Source organism: Ictalurus punctatus, chromosome 4 (genome assembly GCF_001660625.3).
Source record: "Ictalurus punctatus breed USDA103 chromosome 4, Coco_2.0, whole genome shotgun sequence".
Classification (NCBI taxonomy): domain Eukaryota; kingdom Metazoa; phylum Chordata; class Actinopteri; order Siluriformes; family Ictaluridae; genus Ictalurus; species Ictalurus punctatus.
Genome location: NC_071284.1, coordinates 19,526,319 through 19,535,630, shown reverse-complemented (window position 1 = coordinate 19,535,630; position 9,312 = coordinate 19,526,319). Strand labels below are relative to the sequence as shown.

The 9,312-nt window shown below is 39.7% G+C and overlaps 1 long non-coding RNA gene across 1 annotated transcript; it reads left to right on the top strand.

Annotated features, from left to right (window-relative positions):
• The first annotated feature begins 540 nt into the window (after nt 1-540).
• Nucleotides 541-5,889, top strand: LOC128629543 (uncharacterized). The gene is made up of 3 exons (XR_008393890.1): nt 541-1,131; nt 2,324-2,509; nt 3,523-5,889. It is a non-coding gene; the product is annotated as an uncharacterized LOC128629543 (long non-coding RNA).
• The last annotated feature ends 3,423 nt before the right edge of the window (nt 5,890-9,312 follow it).

The following is a 9,312-nucleotide window of genomic DNA, read 5'->3' as shown; positions in this document are numbered from 1 at the left end:
AATATATGTCGACTCACCTGAAATATCTCCGTCATAATCACTGATAGCCACGATGCCCTCAACTTCTGAATATGACATAAACTAAAATATAAATACGTATGAAAGACTTTACAGCATGAAACATTCATAATTTTAGGTTATGACTTACGAGCTCAGACTCGATCAGATGTCTCGAGATTCTCATCGTCAGAAATAATCACAACGCAGTTATCTTAAATCAGTAAAGCAAATAAAACATACTTTTAGTAACTTAACAGTTCCCTTTTCAGCTCACTACACAGATCTAAGAGACAATTTTTAATTACCTATTAGAATCGCATTCGTTTGATACGATATCCTATACCAGGCATGTCCAAAGTCCGGCCCCGGGGCCAAATGCGAAATGTTCAAATTTCCACCGGCCCGCAGCCTCTGTCATAAAATCAATAATTTGCAGCCCGCCAGCACTGTTGACCACAGTATAAAATACAAAAAAACTATTTAATATTTCACCAGAAGATGGCAGTAGCCCTTTGGCTGCACTCTCGCTGCGTGACCCATGTGTGACCCTTTCCAGCACATTACTAAAATGGCGACTGTAACTAAAAAAAGGGAAGTTGGCAGCGAGGGTTGGCGTTTTCATGACAAGTGGAAATTGGAGTATTTTTTCAGGTAAATACGAAACAACTGTGTCTGCCTAATTTGCCAATAGACTGTGGCTGTTTTCGGGATTTTGCAGCTATTGAAAAGGAGATCACGCTTTTTTCCTCTTCTTTCTCCGTGGACTCTGATGACGCTCCAGAACACCTGCAGCTGCAGCTGGAGCTCATTGAGCTGCAGTGTGACGCCGAGTGTCACAGTCGGCACCAACAGCTCCCTCTTGTCAACTTTTACGACCAGCTGGATAAAGGCAGGTTCCAAGAGATTCGAACCTTTTGCTAAGAAAATGCTGAGCTTATTTGGCTCAACATACTTGTGCGAGAAGACATCCTCGGTTATGAACACTAACAAGAACCGCGTGAGGACGAGACTAAGTGACTCTCACCTGCGTGACATCTTGCGCATCAAAACCACAGTTTTTGAGCCAGACCTGGCCATCTCAGTATCACCCTTCACATTAGTGCAGGGAAGTTATTTGTTTAGTCTTCTGAGGTGAATAAATTCTAAAATCTCAGTGTGTTGTGGTGTGTGTGTGTGTGTGTGTGTGTGTGTGTGTGTGTGTGTGTGTGTGTGTGTGTGTGTTTTGTTTTTTTTTGTGGGTGTGTGATGATCAAAACCACAGTTTTGAATATGCGCTGAGTCTTTTTAATCGGGTGTATCATTTGTTCTTTTGTTTTTGAGTTGAAAATCAAACTGGGTCTTGTAAACCTGACAAATTAAATATTAAAATCAAATTCTGTCCAGCAGCCCATTTTTCCATTTTGTATTTTCGATCCGAGTCTAAAATTTAAATAATGAGAACTTTTGTTTTTGATATCCGATTCAAAATCAAATAGCATATTTTTGTTTTTTGATGGTCAATTGAAAATGAAAGAACGAGTGATACAAGGAGTCATATAGCCCTCAATGTTTCTTATTTCTGAATAAGATAACTGTTGTTTATTTTCCTGTTCACATGTTTTGAATTTAGAAGTTTACAGTAAGCATTTAATAGTGAATATGTAATGTTTCAAATGAATATAAATGTTTAATCTTCCCAAAAGTTTTTTTTTTTTTCCTGACAGACATTTTCTTCATTTTATGTGGTCTTCAAATATGAAAGGCAGAGTGATTTTGTGTGAAGAAATGAAATGCATGCCATTTGCAATAAAAAAAAAAAATCATGAAATAATTAATTTGCATTTAATGTTAATGGTTCAAAGAATGTCAGGCTGAATGGTCATTTTCACCTCACCAAATCTGGCCCTCTTTGCAAAAAGTTTGGACACCCCTGTCCTAGACACTACAATCAGATGAACTTAGTTCAGTCTTGCTCTGAAATATGTGTATTGAACATTACATTTTAGATATAGTATGGTACCAGATTACATAATGGGTGGATAAGGATAATGATTGTTGTACTCAGAAAGGTTAGGGTTATATCAATATCAAATGGATAATTACATAAACATTCTATTTTATTTGTTTAACATACATCTTACACCTGCTGCCCTGGCCTCCAACTTCAACTTCTCCCATACCTCACACCCCAACAGGCGAGGGGGTGGTACAGGTTTGCTTCTCTCCAAAACATGGAAATTTACCTGCCTTTCTCCCTCTTGCTCATACACGTCCTTTGAATTTCATGCTGTTACAGTCACTGACCCTGCCAAAATGCACTTTCTTGTTGTTTACCGTCTTCCAGGTCAACTGGGGAAGTTCATCGATGAATTTGACACGCTACTGTCCACCATCCCAGATGATGGAACTCCTCTTCTGGTCCTTGGTGATTTCAACATTCATCTAGACAAGCCACATGCAGGTGACTTTCTTGCTCTCCTTCCCGCATTCGACCTCAAGCAGTTCATCACACCAGCAATCCACAAAGCCGGTAAACAGCTTGACATCATCCTCACACGTAATTGCACCACACATAATCTTCTCATTACTCCTCTCCACACCTCTGACCATTTCTTTATCCAGTTCTCTATTTCTCTCCCCTCACCACCATCAATGTCTCCTCCCTCTATCTCTTTTCGTCGCAATCTTCGCTCCCTTTCCCCCTCACATTTCTCCTCTGTTGTCACAACCTTACTTCCCTCCGAAAGCCACCTTTCCTCACTTGACCTAAACACCGCAACCGACATGCTATGTTCCACTCTAACATCTTCTCTTGACAGCATATGCCCCTAACCTCCAGACCTGCTCGCACATCACCCTCTAGTCCTTGGCTCTCAGAAGCTCTGCGTGACAACCGGGCCAAACTGAGAGCATCTGAAAGGAATCAACCCAATTGACCTAACCAATTACCAGACACTTCCCTCTTCTTTTTCAAATAGCATCTCCATTGCTAAAGCCACATTCTACCAAGACAAGATTCTTAGTTCTCCCAACACCCACACTCTTTTCAAAACCTTTTCCTCTCTACTCTGTCCCCCTCCTCCCCCTTCCCCTACTTCTCTCACTGCAGATGACTTTGCGACTTTCTTTACCAACAAGGTTACATCAATCAGAAACCTGTTCTCAGCCCCAGACATGCATAGACTGACTCCTCCTCTGGGTAACTCCCAACTGACTTCCTTCTCTCTCCTCTCAGAGACTGATGTCTCTAAACTCCTCCTCTCTAGCCATCCCACAACCTGTCCTCTTGACCCTATCCGTTCTCAGCTTCTTCAGTCCATCTCTCCCACACTATTACCTGCACTCACACACATCTTTAACACATCGCTCTCTACTGGCACATACCCTACCTCATTTAAGCAAGCCTGGGTTACCCCACTGCTTAAAAAACCATCACTCAACCCTGCTATAGTTGACAACTACAGACCTGTTTCCCTACTCCCTTTTCTTTCCAAAACTCTTGAAAGAGCCGTTTTTAATCAACTCTCAAATTTTCTCACACAGAACAACCTCCTGGACACCAAGCAGTCTGGCTTCAAGAGCAACCACTCCATGGAGACTGCTCTGCTTTCCGTCAATGAAGCCTTACGACTAGCAAGAGCAACCTCTAGATCATCTGTCCTCATCCTACTTGATCTTTCTGCTGCTTTCGACACTGTGAACCACCAGATCCTCCTGTCAACTCTCTCCAGCCTGGGCATCACTGGACCGGTTCTGCGCTGGGTGGAATCCCACTCTTTGACAGATCCTTCAAGGTATCATGGAGGGGAGGTATTTCTGAAACTCAGCAACTCACAACTGGCGTTCCACAGGGGTCAGTTCTGGGTCCACTCCTCTTTTCTATCTACACCACATCTCAAGGGCAGGTGATTGAGTCTCATGGCTTCTCATATCATTGCTATGCTGATGACACCCAGCTGATGCACGCATCTCTGCTTGCCTTTCGGACATCTCGGTCTGGATGAAGGAAAACCATCTTAAACTTAACCTGGCAAAATCTGAGCTTCTCGTCATCCCAGCCTGTCCCTCAATCAACCACAACCTCACTGTACAGCTCGGCTCACTCACACTCATGCCAACCAGGACGGCCAGGAACCTTGGGGTGATTCTTGATGACGGATTGACCTTTTACAGACCATATCTTAGCAACTGCAAGGTCCTGTAGGTTCATCCTTTACAACATCAAGAAAATCCGACCCTACATCACCAAACAGGCTACACAGATTCTAGTCCAGGCTCTTGTTATCTCTAAACTGGACTACTGCAACTCACTGCTTTCAGGCCTCCCAGCCAGGTCCATCAAACCCCTTGAGATGATTCAGAATGCTGCAGCACGCCTCGTCTTCAACCAGTCCAAGAGAACCTATGTCACACCCCTCTTCATCTCCCTCCACTGGCTTCCTGTAGCTGCCCGCATCAAGTTCAAGGCCTTGATGCTCACCTACAAGACCTTGTCAGGAACAGCACCCCCCCACCTCAACTCTCACCTGAAGGCCTACGTTCCCTCTCGCAATCTGCGATCGATTAGCGACCGACGTTTAGCAGTTCCAACTCAGCGTGGCGCAAGGTCCCTTTCCAAAACCTTCACACTAACTGTTCCTCAGTGGTGGAATGCACTTCCAATCTCAATCCGGACCGCAGAATCTCTCACCATCTTCAAAAAACAACTAAAGACCCACCTCTTCTATGAACACCTAACAAACTCTTTAAAAAAAAAAAAATAAAAAATAAAAAATGCATTTACACCTCTACTCTGCACTTTGCTTCTTCTGGAATTCAATTAATAGATCTTGTATGGTAGCACTTCTTGTATTGTTCTCTGCTTGATATCGCTTTGCTTGTATCCTTCTCATTTGTAAGTCGCTTTGGATAAAAGCGTCTGCTAAGTGAATAAATGTAAATGTAATGTACCTGCTGAGAAATCCATGGTGTCTGGAAGTTTTGAAGTGTAGAGTCTGGAACTTCTTTCGATGCTTTTCTGATTTTCCAAACTGAGTGTCTGACTTTTTTATAGACAAGGGCATATATGTTTATGTAAGGCTCAAAGTGCTGACCATATGTGTACATGTCTCAACATAATATGATTACCTGATCTAAGTGCAGTCCTTATGTATAGAACAATGTATGGATCTAAGTGCATATGTGTACATATCTCTACATAATATGATTACTTGATCTAAGTGCAGTCCACACGTATAGAATAATGTATGGATCTAAGTGCTGTTCATATGTGTACATATCTCTACATAATATGATTACTTGATCTAAGTGCAGTTATCTTTGGTGTACATATCTCAACATAATATGATTACTTGATATAACTGCAAAATGTATGTAACATTATCTTTGAAATACAACTCTAACATAATTAGGATTGAAGATGACCATTAATGACAGCTGTTAAGAACATCAGTTGGTGATGACCATTAACAGCAGCTAATTAGAAAATGACGGTTGGTGATGGCCATTAACGACAGCTAATTAGATAAGGTTGCTAATGACATTTGACCGGTCAACATAATTAGATTTGATGATGACCTAGTGGGTTACATAATAAAACAAACTATTCTCTCTCTCTTGCACTTATACACATTTTTAATTTCCAATTTTTACATATTTTTTGTTATGATATATGCATTGCTATTATTAGTTTTGATTGCTTAGTTTTGATATAATTATTTTTGATGTAGTTGTATTATTTTTTACATGTTAATTTAGTCATCTTTATAATATTTAGAAAATTTAACATTGTTTAGGTGGAGGCTTTAAATAAACCCTCATGGGTTTTCTGCCTCTCCCTGCACTGTTTATTTGTATTTTAGCTATTTCTTTGTAACAATAAAAGAAGAAAAAACATGTTAACAACATAAACTTGTCAGCATCTGCATTTAAACAAGACAACAGAGAACAAAAGAACAAACTATGGAACAGAACAAAAGAGAAAATTTGTGTGTGTAGACAGAGTGAGTGTGTTTTTCTTTTTGTTTTGTTTTGTTTGTTTGTGTGTGTGTGTGCGCCCTGCATCCTTCGACAGGTTTGCTTCTTCCCCGTCTCCAGGACTGAGCCACTAAAAAGTGAGCGGTTGTTGCGTTCGCATTCAGACCACTGCAGCATAACCTTATTATATGTGATATAAACAAATTATTAAAATTACATATATTTATTAACATTTAACAGTAACGAAGGAACAGCACAAAATGTAGCAAAGTAAAAGTACATTTCTGTGATTAAAAATTAACTTGTGTACGAGTATGGCCAGTAAAACCTAGTCTTACCATAAGGCCTAGAGACTCTGAGGGATGGTAGTACTCCTCCAGTCAACACCAATCTCATCCGGATCGGCCACACAGTGGCACTACAGTGATCAAAACCAAAAGAAAATTACAAAAATGGCCATAACTTTTGATCTGTTTGTCAGAGATTTATACAGACATGCCTTATATCATATAGTCCTTGGGTCAAGCCGAACAAAACTTATATCTATGATTTCATTTCTGCCATGAATTATTTTCTGCCATATTGTATTTTTATTTAAATTTTTCTGTAAAACGTACTTTTGCGAACTAGTCCTAGGCTGTACATTGAGCCAAAACAGTGCAGAAAGATTCTATGGAGTCCCATTCTCAATAATTATTGAAAAATGTTTAACTTTTGATTTAACCTCACAATGGCATGTCAAAATGTTCGAATTGGGCGTGGCCACTTTTATTTAAATACCTATAACTCTTGACCGGTATGAAATATTTTTACCAAAACTGACTCACATATATTGGCCCAATCTGAGGACACATAAAAAAAAATTACTGCGTGTGACCAGTTGGTGGCACAATAACAAGAAGAAAAAAAAAAATGAAATTGGCTCTAACTAAGGAACCATTGGTCCAAGTGACTTGAAAATTTGAATGCAGTGTCTTTGTCCCATATAATATATTTGAGGACATTCATATATCTTGCAAAACATGGCTGCCATCAGCCAATTAAATATCAGTAGCTATTAGACAAGGTTAGTAAAGACAGATCGGAACGAAACTTGGTGGATCTGTTTGATTCTTGTCCCAAGAAGTCAGTGTGAAATTTTAAATCAATCAGCCATTGGATGGTTTTATATACTGTAGTGTTTCACACAAAGACAAGTAATTCATAGGATATTATATAACTGCAGATTCTGAAATAGTATGCCTCAAGAACTACTGGTGTCACTCAAATTGTTTGTTAAATATTTGTGATTAATTTAATAACATTCTTTCACAAACTAGTCCTAGGTTTTTCGCTCAACCGAAATATAACCAGTGCAGTACAATTGTCTGGACTCCTTCGATCAATAATTATTAAAAAAGTTGAATATTTGATTCATCGCCATGACAGCAGGCAAAAACATATGGGCTCAATCAACTGCACTGCATATCCGAGCTTGGCCACGTGGTGGTGCTATAACAGGACAAAACATGAAATTGGCACTAAATATGGAACCTGGTCCAAATGACTTGAAATTTTGTGAGAAGTGTGTTTGACCAAGATCCCATCAGTGTCTATGAGGACAATATGGATCTGGGAAAACATGGCCACCATTGGCCAATCAATGTTCAGCAGCTATTAAACAAGTTTAACGAAGGCCGATATTCTTAAAATGATCTTGCCTTTTCTCTGATATAGGTGCTTATAGGTTTGCACAATATAAAGTAATATCTTTTCACACATGTTCTTAAAGGGCCTAAGGTGTTAAACCCCAATAATTGCTGCATGCAGCTATATTTAATATTAGAATCAGAATCCAAATCAGAATGAGCTTTATTTAAATAAATAAAATAAGACATGATAAACTTAAGGCAGAACAGACATGGTATAGATCCTATGTACAGTGATGCAAGGGATAAAGCAGTGTACAGAAGGTGGGGGTATACACTGCTGTGAAAAAGTATTTGCATCTTATACTAAATAGTTTTAGATCTTCAAACGAAATACAACATAAAACAAAGGCAACCTGAGAAACACAACACTTTTTATTTATTTATTTTATTGAAGCAAAAAGTTTTCCAATGTCTTTCAGCAATGTGAAAAACGAATTGCTCCCTTAAACTTAAAATCTGGTTGTTCCACCTTTAGCAGCAATAACTGCAACCAAATGCTTCCGATAAGTGGAGATCAGTCTTTCACTTACTGCTAGAACTAGGACTGCTGTGGATCATTGTCTTGCTGCATCATCCAGTTGTATTTGAGTTTTAACTTACAGACTGAACATTCTCCACAGAACATTCTACCAAAAGGTTTGAGGATCATCAAGGTGTGTTTTAGCAAAATTCAGACGAGCCTTAATGTTCTTCTAGGTTATAAGTGGTTTTCACCTCACCACACATAGATGACATGTTTTCCCCAGTGTCTTTCCGATAGTGACCTTTATTGATGCAACAGAGGCCTGTTGTCCTTGGCTCTTTTGTGACTTGCTGGATGAGTAGTTGCTGTGCTCTTGGAGGAATTTTGGAAGGCCTGCCACTTCTGGGAAGGTTCACTACTGTGCTGAAGTTTTTCCATTTGGAGATAAAGGATCTCACTGTGGTACTTTGGAGTCCCAGAGCCTTTCAAATAGCATTGTAACCCTTTCCAGACTAATGTATTTCAATCACCTTCTTCCTCATCATTTTTGGAATTTCTTTCAATTTTGGCATAGTGCGTTACTGAGTAAGACATTTTAACCAACTTCCTGCTGTTGAAAAGTTCTATTTAAGTGTTGATTTGTGTTACAAAACAGGACTCGAGACAGGAAGTAAGCGCAGGAGTGCAGTCTTTATTTGCCACTTAACTAAACACATGAGGAGGCGGGAAACCAGGTCTAAACATAAAACTCAAACTTAAGCAAAGAGCATGAAACCTAACAGGGTGTGGAAACTCTACCACATTTAACTGACTTAAACAGTTCTCCTTTAACTAGAAAGGAGGCAGGAAACACTCCTCTAATTATGGCCTGAACACATCTAACTGTGGCCTGAACGCTTCATTGAACTAGAGCAGGACATCGACACTCAACTCTGGCATGGCATAAACACTCTTAAAAAGGCATAGCACAAACACTCAACTATGGCGTGGCATAAACACATTCTTAACTATGACAGCATATAAACACTCTCAACTATGACAGGGCATAAACTAAGGAACAGGAAAACAGACAGAGCATGGCGACATCACAATCTGGCAGCATTATTCATTCTGTCTTCTCCGCTCCACTTTGCTTTAACCACTTTAACGCCGCATGATGTGCGCAGTAACGCGAGGGGTTTAAGTAACCAGTCTCCTAATTGC